Source organism: Eptatretus burgeri, chromosome 12, assembly GCF_056783735.1.
Source record: "Eptatretus burgeri isolate ZD-2024b chromosome 12, Ebu_testis_v1, whole genome shotgun sequence".
NCBI classification, from domain to species: Eukaryota; Metazoa; Chordata; class Myxini; order Myxiniformes; family Myxinidae; genus Eptatretus; species Eptatretus burgeri.
Window position 1 is genome coordinate 80,610,163 of NC_140972.1, and position 16,887 is coordinate 80,627,049.

The 16,887-nt window shown below is 41.0% G+C and overlaps 1 protein-coding gene and 1 long non-coding RNA gene across 4 annotated transcripts in view; one reads left to right on the plus strand and one right to left on the minus strand.

Moving 5' to 3' along the window:
- LOC147015981 (uncharacterized) overlaps positions 1-3,343 on the plus strand; it is a 45,283-nt gene extending 41,940 nt beyond the window's left edge. Inside the window, exon 3 of the long non-coding RNA XR_015049960.1 lies at positions 2,744-3,343. This is a non-coding gene — a long non-coding RNA (uncharacterized LOC147015981). The remainder of the gene's footprint in view (positions 1-2,743) is intronic.
- LOC147015980 (atrial natriuretic peptide receptor 1-like) overlaps positions 1-16,887 on the minus strand; it is a 206,338-nt gene that overhangs the window by 181,600 nt on the left and 7,851 nt on the right. The window lies entirely within an intron of this gene.

The window sequence follows — 16,887 nt, forward strand, 5'->3', positions numbered from 1 at the left end:
AAATAAAAAGAACACGTTTAATTCACAATCTAACGAGATTCCATCTCGCTATTATTCGGTAAAAAAATACCGGTTATGTAAGCAAAATTATTTAAAATAAAATAAAAAACAGATAACGTCATTCGTAATGGGAAAAAACAATGTGCCCCCCCCCCGCCCGGAACTCCTCGGACAAAGACCTTTAAATGAAATTACTTTTATGGTCCCTGGTCGAGTAGTTTAAGAAAAAAAAAAATCGGCAGATAGACAGAGAAACAAACAAACAGAACAAGTGCATTAGGATATTATAATTCAAGTATTCGTTGAATGCCCATGACATCTCCAGAGAGAGGATCCGAACCACTTGTTTGGGATTTAGGGTCTCTGACCATTGCTGAGACAGAAGCAGTGGCATGTCCACATTTGAGTAACTGGAATGGAATTGAAACTGATGGTCAGACATCAGGCTGTTTGAAAAGAAGAAAGACTTGACATTGGCAGCGATGATGGATTTTATGACTTTGCTTGGAATTGTAAGTAACCTTACTCGTCTGTAAATGAGAGGTTCTGTTTTGGCACCCTTCTTGTAAATGAAAGTGATGTTGGCAGACATCCAGGCAGACAGGAATGGCCAAAGAAGGACAGGCTTAATTGAGCAGATAGAGGAAAAGCAAGGGCAGCAAAGCAGGATCTGAGAACATGGGCACTGATGCCCATTTGGCCTGTAGCTGATGAAGAGCCGATGCTGGACTTTGCTTTTTCAGGGTAAGGATTACACTGGGTGGTTTTCTTTTACCTTCCCAGTGGCACTCAAGGCAAGCCAGGGTGTGAGCAACAATCACCTTCTCTTTGCAAAAGATACCGTGGGAACTTTAACATCAACCAGCAACCAATGCTATGGCAGACTTGTCTTCAGCCTAGCATCCCATCTGAAGGTTGACATACACATTGACGCAACACCTTACCTTCAAAACAACAAGGTGATAGTATGTGGTCAGGTTGGTTGGGAATCAAATGCAAACAAAACAGCTTTATGGGGAGTGTGCTACCTATGACATATGCTGTCAGTCCCACAGCCCAGCAGTGATTTTTGGGGACACAACAGAAGCATTAACGTAGCTCCTATCCAGTTATTTAACCTGAAATTTTTGCTAAATAACACGATAATAATGCCTCAAATCCTACCTAATCATCAATGTTATGAATGCAAGCCTTTTTCTTTGCTTGCACTGCCAACCAAGTGTGTCATGTTGAAGGGTTCTCAATATTGAACAAAAGACCTGAACACTCGCCTGTGCTCTACAGTCTACATTGTGGTTGTGCCATATTTGGGATACTCTGGATTGTGCCTGGAAGTGTGGATCTAAACTTCCCTTAGTGTTCATGAACAATATCATTGTGAGCTCAGGCAGTAAGATGGTACTTCTTCTTCCTCATCTTCTTTTGTATGCATCACATGGCTACGGGTAGCAGAATTTGCTGGGAGTGCAGCTATGCCACTGATGCAGTGCCCCCCCCCATAGGTTAGAGCAGGAATTGGGAATTTGGCCATTGTGCCGGCAATAGCTCGTCTACTCTTGGTGAATGACATGGTGGGATCTTTAACATTCACAAACTAATACTGGCAGATGGGACACCCAGTTTAACATCCATTTTAAGGACAGCGCACACATTGATTCTTTGCCCTGCCTGTGAAACGCCAGAATGTCAGCTTATAGCTTGGCTGAGAGCTCAGAGGCGAGTGTGTATACCTTCAGGCTGTCAGTCCCAAGCTGGTACTTGATCCAATCCCACATTACCACACCATCTTATTGGTATCAAGATCACCGCGCCGAGATCACCTACCAAACACAATACCATTCCACCATAAGTTTAGTTTAAGGAACATAAATTCAAAGGATTTTTGAATGGTCTTTACACTGTTATCCAAATGATGGAAGCATCAGTCTGTTTGTCAAAGTATTCCACCAGTCTGCCAATAAAAACATCCCGAGGGGCTGCCACACCAACTATGTCCTTGCTCCTTTTTCCCTCAACCTGTTGACCTATACAATAAGCATATGCAAAGAAAAGTTCAAGGAAGACCCATTTGGTGAAGATACATTGCACTTGCAGCGAGAGAAGAGTGGATCTCAGCCATCTCAGAATTACAACACAGATCCTGTAAATTTGCCAGCTAGCTATATATATGCCAATGTAAACCACCGGTGACTTCTTGTCGAAATTATTGATTTAATCAAAGACCTTCTTATTAGGAAGCTCCGAAGCGCTCTTACTGATAATCGATAATTCTCCGTGTAATTGTGTGGAAAGCAAAGCAACTGGCATCGACAGCTTAATTGTCTTCCACAAGGCTGTGTGCTTGCACCGATACTCTTCAATATGTACACAAATAACCAACCAATCAACTCAGTCACAAGAAGCCTAATTAATGCTGATGACCTCTGTGTGATGACCCAAAATATAGAGATACATTGTGAGGATAATCACATATGGGCTGACCTCATCAAAATGCAAGCATGTGCCTTTTACTTTAATAATCGAGAAGCTAAATACCAACTTAATGTGAAGGGCAATGGAACATTGTGGTACACTGCCCTAATTCAACTTATGTGGGAGTGGCTCTCAACTGCACGGTGTCATATAAAGTGGAATGATTAATGCTAAAGTGAGTAATGGGTATCCTCTACAAACTTACAAACTCAGAGTGAGGAGCCAACCGAATAATAATACAAACCAACATCCATGCTCTCTCTTTCCCCAGAACAACATGTACAACTGAGGATACACAACAACAAATGTGGAGCACATGTATAGAAACTGTACCAGATGCTGTTAAACAATTTTGGAAAATGTTACGAGAGGCCTATTGAATGGAATGAATCAATAATGGCAAACATGGTCGTCTCAATCATCCACACAGTCGGGTTGGTCATCGCGAAGCGTTCATGCACCACTGGGGACATAACAACAACTCGACCACATGCAATTGTAACCTTGAGCAACAGACTACACAGCACCTGCTCTGATGCCCGTTACTCGGTGAGAAATGTTCCTCTGTCGATGTAACGCTTTTTAAAGGTCGAGCTCAAGTGCGCCTTCAAAAGTGGAAAACAACACCGAAAGGACATGCCAAGAATTGTGATTGCTTATCCTTATTCGCCTCTTCAATATCCCTGAACACTGTGTAGATTGGCCTGTCATTTACAAGAAGATGCATTTAAAATGAAAGACTGCTTAATAAAAGAAAATGATAAAATAAATTCATGTTTTGCCGACAAACAAAAGTGGTCTTTAATTCTAAATGTAAATACTCCGTGTTTGTCTAAATTCTAAAAGTAAGGCATCAATTTTGATTGCACGACTCCTCTGTGGCCAGTTATTTGAGCTTCACATGAGCAATAGCTTGATGGAATCAAAATGAAACAAATGGAATTTCGGCCTCTCGGAGAAACGGCGCGTGGTCAAGCTGCCATCGGACTGTTAACCCGTCACTGGTGTGATTTGTTTCTGATAAAATTCTGAAGCCCAATTCATCAAGTACAGTTAACATTGCTTCCATCACTGATAGTATTTACAAATTGAAATAAATTACATACTTGTCACAAGAAGTAAATTTCACAGTCAAATACATTTCCGACACATGGGCAGGAGAAACCACGAAAGGAATTCATCGCACGGAGTCACAAACACATCATCTCGTCCTCAAAATTTATCAATGAAAATGAGACGGCATTTAAATGTTGAAGAAATGAGAGTAAAAGAAACGCCATATCATGACATTGCTGTGTTGTTAACTTGCGGACAACAATATGGCACATTGACAGCGTGCTGTTATGAGCTCGGAGAGCAGGTGTTGTAGAGTGTGATATGATTTATTGATTTTGCATGTGGAATGTACCGCACCCCTTTCTTTAAAACCTTAAAATGCTACATGTGTGGCAAATTTCCACGGGTAAACAGTGAGGTCATAGGAAAATATATCAAATGACTGACCAAATACAGCATTGGATTATCAGGAGGAACCCAAATAGACAAAGATGGAGTGATCAGGAGGAATCTGGATGGGATATGGGTTTTGGCTGCTACTCCTTTGCCCTCAACCCCATCCAGGTGCAGCCAGGTGATCCATACAAAAAAATTTTTCCCAAGATTCACCCCTCTGTAGACAAAGAAAAAGGAAAAAAGAAAGGAGAGATTTAGGACAAGAAGAAACCATGCACACCAACAGAAAGTGCACAACACACACACACACACACACACACACACACACACCTGTTTCTTACATTACGACCACATAATGTATACAGGAATCCACCAGCACAGAAATCAATACACAGGCCCTCCATATATTAATTTATCTTGGAAGGATGTTTGTGAATCTGAATTAATTAGATAAGGTGTTCACATTAAAAAGCTCCCTGTGGAGCTTAGATCTCATCGTTGTCTCGTCCATACCTGACCTAATCGTGCTGGGCTAAAAACCTAAACACACTATATGCATGAAGATTTAAAAAAAGGTTTTCCTCCTACTTTGAGGGTGCCGAATCAGAATTGGGATGATTCCCCCTTGGCAGTAGGTACCTTTAGGGAACTTGAGAAAACCAAGATGGCCACCCCGGTCTGAAATGGCCTGATCTGTGGTTTTAGTTTTTCTTATACAAGGTCTCGGGCTCGTAATGGAGCTGCCACTCACACACACACATGGACATACTGATGAGACAAACACTTAGCACAGACACTGAGCTTGGGGGAAGTGCCGTCACTTCACAGGATACTCTTCGCTCCAGTGACGTCATAATAATGGCACTCAACGGAGTATTTCCTCCTCCCAATGGACGCCAACTGATGGGGATTGTCCATGCTCTATACTTTTTAATGTTAAGCATCAAGCAAGGAAGCAACACATGCCATTTTTACGGTCTTTGGTATGACTCGGAAGGCGTTAAGAACCTCTGACCTCGCAGACTGAGCGGACGCTCAAACCATTACCACTCCGAGTCTGGTAGTTTGAATATAAACATGAATTTAGTGCCAAAATATAGATTTATTGTAATGACAAATTTATCTTAGTTGTTTCACTTAAAACAAGGTAATTGCAAAAAAAAATGTCATGTCGCTGAAGTTAATGAGTAAGTACAACATATATGTACAATCACATTTTATTCTCAACGTTTGAAATTAATCTTCATTTTACAAGAGTTCCTGATACAGTTAACAAATGAGCAGTCGATGACTGTTGTTCCAAAGAAAAATTCTGTTCCACGAATTGTATGCAAACGTGTGTGTGTGTGTGTGTGTGTGTGTGTGTGTGTGTGTGTGTGTGTGTGTGTGTGTGTGTGTGTGTGTGTGTGTGTGTGTGTGTGTGTGTGTGTATATATATATATATATATATATATATATATATATATATATATATATATATATATATATATATATATATATATATATATATATATATATATATATATATATATATATATTACATTGCACAAAAAATTGCTTTTAGCCACTTGGTAAAATTCTTATATGCCAGATTAAACTTTAAAATATCATCACACCAATGCTAAAAATAATCTCCCACTGCAGTTATTATTCTAATTTTAGCAGGTAAAACTTAATTTTTTTTGTCACTTGCATTGGTGTGATTAATCTTCATTCATTAAAAGTTCTGATCATCCTTATATTGGCGCTTTTCTGTTGAAACCAAACCATTTGGGTTCTTAACACTCTGAGCATACAGCCAGTGCCAGCTCAAATATTGGAAATGATCATATGTGGATGGGCAACAAAGTAACCATGTTCAACAGCAAGGTTCTTCTTCTTCTTCTTCTTCTAATGTATGCATCACACGGCTGCCAGTAGCATCACTGGCTGAGGGTGCAGTTGTGTTGCTGATGCAATTCCCCTGTTACCAACATGCTGCTTCTCATTTTGCTGACCGAGAAAGGATGACAGGTTGAGTCAACCCTACCTGGTGTTAATTCAACAGCCCAACAGGGGTTTGAACTCAAAACCCCTTCTCAAGACCCTATGATCTTAAGACAAGCACCTTAACTGTTAAGCCAACACCAGGCTTTGAAATATAAATACAAAAATAAAACTGAGCAGAAAAATATTTGAACAAATTTGTGTTTTGAATTTTTTCCACACATAAGACTGGATTACAAAACACTTGGATCTGTTCATTACAGCTCTCATCACTTATAACAAAGGATATAAAAGTACAAGCACATCCATTGTGATATATTTTGAGCAACTTTGTTATCAAGACAATGTACAATGTTCCATTGTTCATTGTTTCATGATCCCCTGTTATTCAGGCAAAGTTCATTTGTTCTATTGTTGTTATTTTCCTGCAAAAATGTTTTTTTTAACTGTGTCCCAGGTACCACGGGTTGAGGCATAACGCATCATTTGAACAATAAAAGAGGTCAGTTGCAATAAAATGTGAAAGAAAAACGAGCAGAAGCTGTTTAAAATGACCTGAAGCACAGAATTACACAAGGAGAGGAAGGAAATTGGATCGAGCTAAAATTGCCATGTAAGCAATGTCAACAAGGAAAATACATCATCGAGCATGCCGTTCTTTGGATTGGCCATTAAGCCGGCTGTCATGCTTGCTCTCTCCTTATGGTGGACATTAAGAGGATCAACTGTAGCTCTCTCGAAATTCACACCGTGTCACATTCAGCCGTCACTTTTCACCGATACAAACAGTTTAGGAGAATTTATTCCATCACAGCTTTAACTGATATTAAACAATGAAATAGAGTAACAGTCCAGTAATGTAAGTAGCTGTGTCTTTCCAGAAAATTCTGCTGGTTGCATCACTTTTTAAGATAGGCAATGGTGCTGGTACAGTGCCTGCATAGATTAGAATTTAGTCTCGGAAAATTTAACCATGTGGCAAAATTAAAGGGATTAAAAGCAACAAAATGTCAAAACTCTGACAGCAACAAATGGGAATAAAGGAAACTCACAATCACTCTTGTTAGGATTTGTGTATATATCCCAGGGTGCAGGTTTGCAATGATGAAATCATTTATCTGTAGATTTGGAATTTAAAGACTTGTCATGACAGAATCATGCAGGTAAAAGTTTCACCTGGTACAACATTAAGCAGGAACATGACAGTCATTGCAATATATTAGTGTTGAACAGTAGTTAAGAGTTTGCAAATGGCAGGAAGAAAAATTGAGTCCTTGTTGTTGGTGTTATTGTTGTTGTTTTGTATGCAGGCTTTGGCTGCTGATTGTATCATTTCTGTGCTGCTGATTTTCTTATTATTGGAATTCACCCTAAACAAGGCTGAGAGCCACTAAATGTGAAGGGGTACAGAGAATAAGAAGAAAAGGAAAAATTGGCAAAACCTTCACCATTTGCAGAGTGCTGTGAGATGTGGTTATCGCTGGTCAGACTTTGTGTCCAATGAGCGGTTGCTGAGCGAGACTCAAATGAGATTTGTTACCTGCATTGTTCATGAGCATCAGCTGTGGCTGTATGGACATATGGCTCATTTTCCTGACGATGATCCTGCTCACCAGATTCTCTCAGTGAGGGAGCCTCAGGAGTAGTGGAGGCCAATGGGCCAACCATGTGCCTTGTGGTTGCAGCAGGTTGATCGGCATCTCAAGCAGATGGGGATGGGCCAGGAATCTGCCTTGGGGATGGCCTGACGGAGGACCCTGGAGTACCGGCAGGAAGTAGATGCAGCGACGCGCTGCTCTGGCGCATGCTCCCATACCTGACCTGACCTGATTTTAGAGATACAGAGGTCCAAAATTTTTCTGTTTTTCCAACAAGGCTGCCACACCACATGCCCTATGACATCATAATTATCAGTATACCATTCCACATAGGTCGTTGCACCAATGGTGAAAATTTTGTCTCAATCCACGAAGCGGTTGTGGAGAAAAACACAAATGTTCTGTGCGGACAAACAAACAAATAAAAAACCAATGTCACCCCCAGGGTGACCAGTATCTTGCCAAAATGTGAACATGAGTGACTGATTTATTCGATTAAAGTTACTCAAAAAATAAGGGTTTCGTCGACCTTGATGCGACCTTGACCTTTATATTTTCGTATGGTTAATGGTATCTCTCCAGGACCGTTGTACATGAAATATCAAGAGATTTTGATGAGAACTGAGGAAATAAAATTTTCATGAAAAATCCGCTTTTTCGTCATGACGTCATCAAATGACGTCAAACTTTTGACAGATCTGGAAAGCACTTATCAAGCGCTTTCATATGAGGTATTACTCGATATGGTATGTAAGATTTCAAAATTTGACCTTGGGGTCAAAAACTTTCGACCTCCAGCGCTAACCATGAAGGTCAAGGCCGATCGCCACCAAAAATTAATCAGCTGAGCGCCAGATCATAAACTATATTCCCATGAAGTTTGAAGACGATCCGATCAAAATTACTCAAAAAATAAGGGTTTCGTCGACTCCCCTGATTTGCGACAAAGTGACCTTGACCTTTGACCTTGACCTTCAAAATTTTATGCACTGAAAGGGACCTCGAAAGGACTCTGATATGCGAAGTTACAAAAATTTCCAATGATAACTGTGCTCTGCAGAGTGATCGATACGTGATTACAGACAAACAAAAAGAACAAACAAAAAAAAAAAAACATACAAGCTGACTAACATATCTTGCAAAAACTTCGTTTTGGCAAGATAACAAACAGACCCAAATGCAATATCCTCCCTCTCCTTTGGTGAGGGTAATAAGCTGAGCAAGGTATGAGGCAGGGGAGCCAACACAGAGGAAAGAAAAGTACCGCATCAAGCTGTGGATGAAGACCTTGGAGGTGGGTATAGGAGCTCAAGTGTGCTAAGGAAGGACATTTTAGGATGCAGGATGCCTAATTGAAGACTGAATTTGGAGGCTAACTTTGAAATGTGTTTTGCCCAATAATGATCATGGCTGATCGTGAGGCCCAGGAGTGTGAGAGACTGAATTGATCCTGAAGAGGATTGTTAAGAAAGTAGATGGGAGAATTTGAGGGAGAGAGAGACAGAGAGAGACAGAGAGAGAAGAGACAGAGAGAGAAGAGACAAAGAAAGAGACAGACGGAGAAAAGACACAGAGACAGACGGAGAAAAGACACAGAGACAGACGGAGAAAAGACACAGAGACAGACGGAGAAAAGACACAGAGACAGACGGAGAAAAGACACAGAGACAGACGGAGAAAAGACACAGAGACAGACGGAGAAAAGACACAGAGACAGACGGAGAAAAGACACAGAGACAGACGGAGAAAAGACACAGAGACAGACGGACAGACAGACAGACAGACAGACAGACAGACAGACAGACAGACAGACAGACAGACAGACAGACAGACAGACAGACAGACAGACAGACAGAGAGAGAGAGAGAGAGAGAGAGAGAGAGAGAGTTGTCTCACTTGAAAGATATATTCCAAATGTTTCACCAGCTTGTGATTTTGTCAAGGTCTGAAGAGAGGGAAGAGGCTGAACTGTCTGCCTAACTGTCTGAAGGATGAGGGATGTTATTAGCAAACAGGTAAAGAGGTTTTTCCATCGAGTCAGAGAGATTGTTGATGAAGATTAGGAATCGGACCTGGCCCAGAACACCACTTTGTGACACTCAAACCTTGAAAGGAAGATGAAAGGATTCCATTGAGAGCCACACATGGCTACGAAAGGAGAGGAAGTCAATAACCCAAGAGTAGAATTGGCCTTGGATGCCAGAGGCAGAAAGTTTGGAGAGCAAGGCAGGATGTTAGACTGTATTGAAAGCTCGAGGTATGTCTCGAGAGACGGCCCTGATCTCATGTCTGACATTGAGGGCCTCCATCCATTGTTGGGTGAGTAGAAGCAACATGTCCAATGTAGAGTGACCTGGTCAGAATCTAAATTGGTGATCTAAGATGAAGCTATTGGAGAAAAGGAAGGATTAATTCATATCAACTGCGATGATGGATTCCATGACCGAGCTGATGATTGGAGGTAAACGAATTGGTTTGTGGTTAAGCGGATCAGTTTTTGCACATTTGTATGTCATGCATTAATGTTGGCTGATTTTCAAGCAGATGTAAGATAACCTTGGGGAGAAATCCAGGTCAGTAAGTTCATCGATCAAGTCAGTCAAATGGGGTCAGATAATTCCTAAGTGCCATGGCTGCTGTCTGTCCATCTTACATCCAAGCTTAGAGTCATCTGCAAATTTGGAAAGCCTTCGCTTTACCCCATTGTCCAAATTTTTGATGGAAATTATGAATAACAATAGTCTTGAACTGATCCCTGTGAGACCTCACTACTTACATCCTCCCAGTCAGATATCCTCCTGTTCACAGCCACTCTGTACTTCCTATCCATAAGCCAATTTCCAATCCAGTTAGCTACTCCACTGGCCACTCCACAAGCCCTCACCTTAACCAAAAGCCTTCTATGTGGTACCTCATCAAAAACATTTTGAGTCTTGATAAACTATATCAACTGTCCTTCCCCCATTGAGCCAGTCATAAACTGTTTCATAGAACTCCAATAAATTTGATAAGCATGACCTCCCTTTGGTAATGCCAGGCTGACAACCTTTAATTAGTTTCTATCTATGAGTCCCTTCAAGTTTCACCAGGGGGGACTGATTATAGGTTTGCTCTCCATCTGTCCGTCCGTCCGTCCGTCCTACATGTGGTTTTTCAGACTTTTTTTCCCATACCTTTTAACATATTCAACTGAAACTTGGTGCGTGGCCTTATTATGATAAGTTACAAAACAAATCAGAGTTTCACGGCATTTTGTCAATTTTTCACAGAGTTATTCCCTTTTTGGACTTAGAAGATATCACATATTATACATGGGTCAAAGAAACAAACGCAGCACGGTGGTTTAGAAAGGTTCTTTTCCTTCATTTTGATTCAGGTATCAGCTCGAGTGTGCATTAAAGCAAACCAATTTTTATGTCTAGTTTGTTATCCTCGTTGTCTTTAGTGTATTCTAATCTACAAAAGAAATCAGTAAATGAAAATGGTTTTCCTTGTATTTTGCTGAATGGCCCAAACATGGTGGGTGGAGGGTTTCTTGTTCTTCTTCTTCATTTTGGTTCCAGTATTGCTCGAGTGTGCATTAAACAAATTTTTATCTGCCGAACATTCATTGGGACCGGTAAGGGTTATTCAAAGCAATTCTCATACTTATTTAAATGGTTCCTCATCTGGTTCCTAATTAATGTCTCCAACACCTTCTGAATAACTGAAGTCAAACTAACAGGTATGTCGTTTCCCAATTCTTGTCTGGATCCTTTCTTATAATTGTGTTACATTGATACTCTCCAACCCTCGAGTACTTGTTCGAACTCCAATAAGTTAAAGATATCAGCTAACATCACACATATCCACCCTACCATCTCCCTCAATACTCTTGGATGCATGTTATCTGGATCCAGAGCTTTATCATCCTATAAATTTCCTTGCCGTTTCTTTACTTCCTCTACTCCTACTTGGATCTCCTCGAAAAGCCTTTGCTCACCTCCGATATAGATACTCTCAGCCAATGGAAGTTGCCCTGGCTGTTCTTGTGGAAATGTAAAGCAAAAAAACCAAAACTTTGATTAGCTTGCGATCTCACCTGCATCATCCATCAATTCTGCTGTGCATTTCATTAAGGGGCCTACATATATCATAACCTATTCTTTACTGCCCCTTATATACTTAAAGACTGCCTTACTGTTTTGTTTCATATGTTTGGCCATATCCTTGCCATATTTATTTTGGCTTGCCAAGTTATTTTCTTAACTAGCTTCTGTTTACTCCTATAATGATGTGTCGGACTGCAGTCCTGTTATTTTACACCTTATAAATGTTTTCTGCTGTATCATTAATAACAATGTGTATGTCCTTACTCATCCCCCTCCCCCCTGGTCTCTTTCTGCCTCTACCTTTTCACCTCAGTGGAATATGCCTACTCTGCACACTACATAATTGCTCCTTGAAGCTTGCCCGTTTCTCTGATGCACACTGCCCACTCATTTGATTTTCCCAATCCAGAGCTCCTAACTCTCTTCTCATACCCTCAAATTTGCGTTCCTGAAATCTAACATTACCCAACAATCCTGAACTCCATGTCTCAACAATATACGTAATTGCACACACTATGTTATGGCTACTAGCCCCAGATGTTCTCCTACCTTCATCTCCTCCATCATGTTGTCATCATTGCTTTAAAACAATGTCACACTGGAATTCACCCCCGTTGTGGGCTTTTCCACAAATGACATAAAAAGCAATCCTGGATTAGATCTCGAAAATCGTTCCTGGCTCTGTTCTTTCCCATTCCTGGATCCATGCTATCCCTCCCAAAGTTAAATCCCCCATAATCAATGCTCTTCCCTTTCCATCGGCCTTTCTGAATTCTTCATAAACCCTCCTCTCTTGGTCCTCTCATACCAGGAGCTATATAGATGCATCCTACAAATATCTTACTATTCTTACAATCTTGAATCTCAATCCATATAGAATTCCCTACATTACCCACCTCCATAATGTCTTTACTTGAAACATAAGAATGTCTTTTACCCAGATTTCCACACCTGCTCCTATCTTCCCTTTCCTATCACACCTATACATATTGTCACTGTACTCCATTTTGATTTTTCAATTCCTGTACTCCATTTTGATTCCTCATTAAACATGTCTTGCATACTGCAACTATGTTATACCCTTTGCTATCTACTTCAGTTTCACGCTCTGTCATATTATTTTTCAATCTCCCTGGGGCATCCTCCATTCAGACTGGTCATCCTGCATTCTGCCAAGTTTTTCCTTGGCAAAGAACCTACAAGGAATGTCGTTTTCCCCTATGGACTCGAGCCCTTACCTCACACGTTTAAAGTCTTGATCCCATAGAATCCAAGGCCAACAGTCATTGGAATCTCCCACAATGAAGCTGAATCTCTGGGTTTGTTGGTCCTGCATCACAGACAGGTTGGTAGCCTGTCTTCTATCACCTCCTGTCTGCTCTTGCACCCTCTGCCCTTTCTGTTCACCCACCCCTCCCACCATTCTCCCTGCCACAGGTTTCTTCAGGGTTCATGCATTCTGCCACTTACCCAATTCTGGTAAAACTCCCAAATTTAACCTCACTGCTCACCTTCACTCATTTGTTCCAGTTTTCTTCTGCCTGTGGAACCAACTTCCTCAGTCTGTTCATTCTCATTGTTCCCTCTACGGCTTCAAGATGTCTGTTCACCTCCTCCTCAGCTTATCTCCCATCCTTACTCATGATCTTTTGTGCACTTGTTAACCCTCCCAGCCAATGTCTTCCTTTCCAGGTTATTATGTTTTCTACCCTCTTCCACCACCTACTTTTCTGTTTATTTGTTAAATTGCTCCTTCATCCTTGGTTTTTCCTTCCTGTTCTTTCAGCTCCTCACTTGTACTTTGGGTTATATCCAACTTGTGTGCACTCCTCCCATTTCCTCCCCATCATCTTATTCTCGTCCATCCCTCCTCCAAGTGTCCCTCTGCTATGTCCCTCTACCCTTCTGTTCATGTGTTTTCCCGTTTTCCCACATCCCACTATTAGTCAAGGATGTTATGGATTTTTGGTTCAGATTCTTCCAAAATCACGTGCCTACCACAGAACAGAACACCACCACCACCACCCTCTGCCTCCCGTCCATGGGATGGGTTATCTACGAGTAATCCTATATATTATTTCTGTTAACATCTGCGTGTAATTTGACGTTTCTCCTCCAAAACTGCCAGACGGATTGTCGCCACTTTCGGCATGCGGGAGCTCTGTGGTCCAATGAACAGCATGGGCTATGTGAGATTGCGCCGGATGGACAGGTTTGGGAATTTTTGGCGATTTTCTAATTTTTACATTCGTTTGCATGGCGACGTGGGACGTCACCACTAAGAGGTGTAATGACGTCATGACATCATCGGTCATTTGCTGACGTCATTACGTCTGTCGTCAACAGACCGTCACCACTGAGAGGCGTAATGCCACTCCAAGAAAACAGCGTCTACAATGTAAAACCCTCTTCTGCACATGCTGACTACCTCAGAAGGTGAATTTGACACAAAAAAATGAAACAAGAAACATTGTATTTAAAGAAATTCGATAAATCACATTGTGAACACTGGATATATTGACGTTCTGACGAACCCTCACTTTAGAACCTTCGCGCAGAGCGCGGGTTTGGGTAGTTTTAATTTTAATAATAATAATAATCTTCAGATGGCATATTTCCAAGCTGCATCTACCAATGGCAATGATTCTGGTACCACCTGAAAGAGTTTTACGTCATGCATCATCCTTTGGTATTGCAATTTTTAATAGGTTGAGAAGATTCCACGAAACGTACGAAAAACGATATTCCTTTGTAAAAGAATAGACAGGGATCCGAGGGGGTGGCTGTGACTGTAAGACTGTCAATGAGCGTTATGGGGACGGGGCCGCTATACATTTATCTCAATAGCATACATACGGGCATCGAATAACAGCAGAAATATCTTGCCTCTGGAAATCCCTTGTTTTTCAGTGTTATATTTATGAAAATAAAATAACAGTGAGGTACGAGTGCTTCACACGGGACACAGGTGATCACGAACCCTCCTCCAGTCACGAGATCAAGATAAGAGTGAACCACGTGATCAAGAACCGTCTCGAGTCACGGTTTCTCTGCGGCAGATTCGCTTCGTACGCGGGCATCCGGCATCGTCCAGAGCAGCCTGAACAGGGGATATCCAATCTAACTCTGAATTGAATAAATATTTGAACTGGCACTTAGTGTTCCTTTCATCTTTTAATTTTCATACGATTGACTAGAAATTAGAAGAGTATTTGCAAATCAAGTCACTGAATTCAACCACCAACATTTTTGAGGTCAACATAGGCCAAAAGGTCAACATAGGCCAAATTACTAAAATTGCCAATTTCCATCCAATTGACGACATTTGAACAGGATTTTCATTAAAATGGCCTTCATGTGTCACGTGGTCTGGCAGCCATATTGGATCCAAGGGAAAAAAATTGAAAATCTTCGCAGGAGAAACCACCTGACTGATCAATTCAAAATTAAACTAATTGATCAACTACTCATGGGAAATATGGTTTGATAAAGATGAGGTCATCAGTCATGTCGTCTGGCAGCCATATTGGATCAAAGAAGAAAAAAAACCTTAAAAAAACAAGAGCTCTCTCGCACCAAGTCCTTCTCAAGACTGCGAGGGGTATAAATTTATTCAATGAATACCATCTCCATACGGGTGCTGTCTATATACCTCTATGTTTTGAGCCACTGCCAATTTTTAATACATTGCAGAAACTATTAGTGTATTTATATTCATATTTTGTCATGAAAGCAGATTGCACAAAATATTAAAAAGAAAGTTGTGTACGTAATTTCCAGGGGAAAAAAAGGGTTCCTGTTCACTCTATCATAATGGATTGTAAAAGCAGGTTAGAGAGCACAGCGTTGCGCCAGATGAAGTTCCACTTTCTGCACATACCTTCATCTTTTCTTCACTAAATATATATAAATCGGCTGAACATGAGAAAAGAATTAAGCTTAATGTTATTTTTTAATGTTTTTTTTTTGTTTGTTTGTTCGCATTTACGCAAATATTGGTATTTCCATCAGCGAAGCTTGGGTTGTACTTCTCGTGGCTTTGAAACGAACAACCAAGCAGCTTGAAAAGCTGTTACCAAGTGGCTTAAGCACTCAAGCAAGCACTCCAACAGAATGACTCAACAAAGTGACTACCAATTGCCGTCAATTAACTCATCCACCTGGAAACACTTTTATGAGTCAGAACTGCTGCTAAGTTCAATTCTGGAGCTTAACTTTTGTAATTCTGCTTCGTTTGAGATTATCGAGGTTATGGCATATGCAGAAATGAAATAAAGCCACGAACGCTGGCGTTTCCAGGTGTTTATAAGCACTGCAATATCCTCAGCAATTCGTAGCTGTGATGAACAAACATTCAACAATATGAACGAGAAAAAAATTTTTTTTCACTTTATCGCGAAGAAATTGCTGCGGCCTGTCAAGTCAAGGCAAGGTTGAGCAGGCCAAAAAAACATGGTGGCTTCAGACCCCAGCGAGGTGAACCAGGATACGCCTTAAGACCCCAGAGAGTGAGGTAGCTGAGGAGGAGCCTGATAAAGAATGTAATGAAATAATGCCGTTAATTATCTTCAAAAACAGGTGTTTTAATTAACCCAAACACCCAATTTTCACTCGCACACTTCCTTGGAGTTCCCTGAGTATGCAAATAAAGTTTCAGGCTGCTAGGTTTCATAGTTTTGGAGTTATAGAGTAGACACACAGACACACACATTGACATTTATTGGTATAGATACTGATGTACCAAAAGTACGTAATTAATAAATGTCCTCATGGCATGGTCTTCCTGGAAAGATAGTGGCAGCAGAAACAGTACATAAGTTTAAACTGTAATTAGATAGGTACCTGGAAGTATTGGAGATAGAGGGGTATAGGGATGTTGGGAGGACTTTTTGTTACTGAGCTTGAGCATTGATGGGTGATTGTATGCATGTGCATGGAGTGTTGTTGGTGGGGGTCTCGTCAAGGCATGTTGTGTGGTTGATGTTGTGTGTTTCTTTTTTTTTTTTTACCCAAGACCATCTACGCCCATGCCCCCTCCCCTGGGGGGGGGGGAATACAAAAAAAACCAACAAAAAACCACAAACTTGTGTGTGTATACAGGTACTTGTGCGTAACTCACTTCAATAGTACGTAATGAATAAACGTACTTACAATTGCCTCGAAGCTGTCTCGTCTGGGTTCGAATCCTGATCCATCTATAAACTGTCATCCTGTTGTTTCACAGGCAGTTTGATTCATCACTGTGTGTGCCATCCCTCGGATGGATATTAAATGGGCGTTCCATCTGC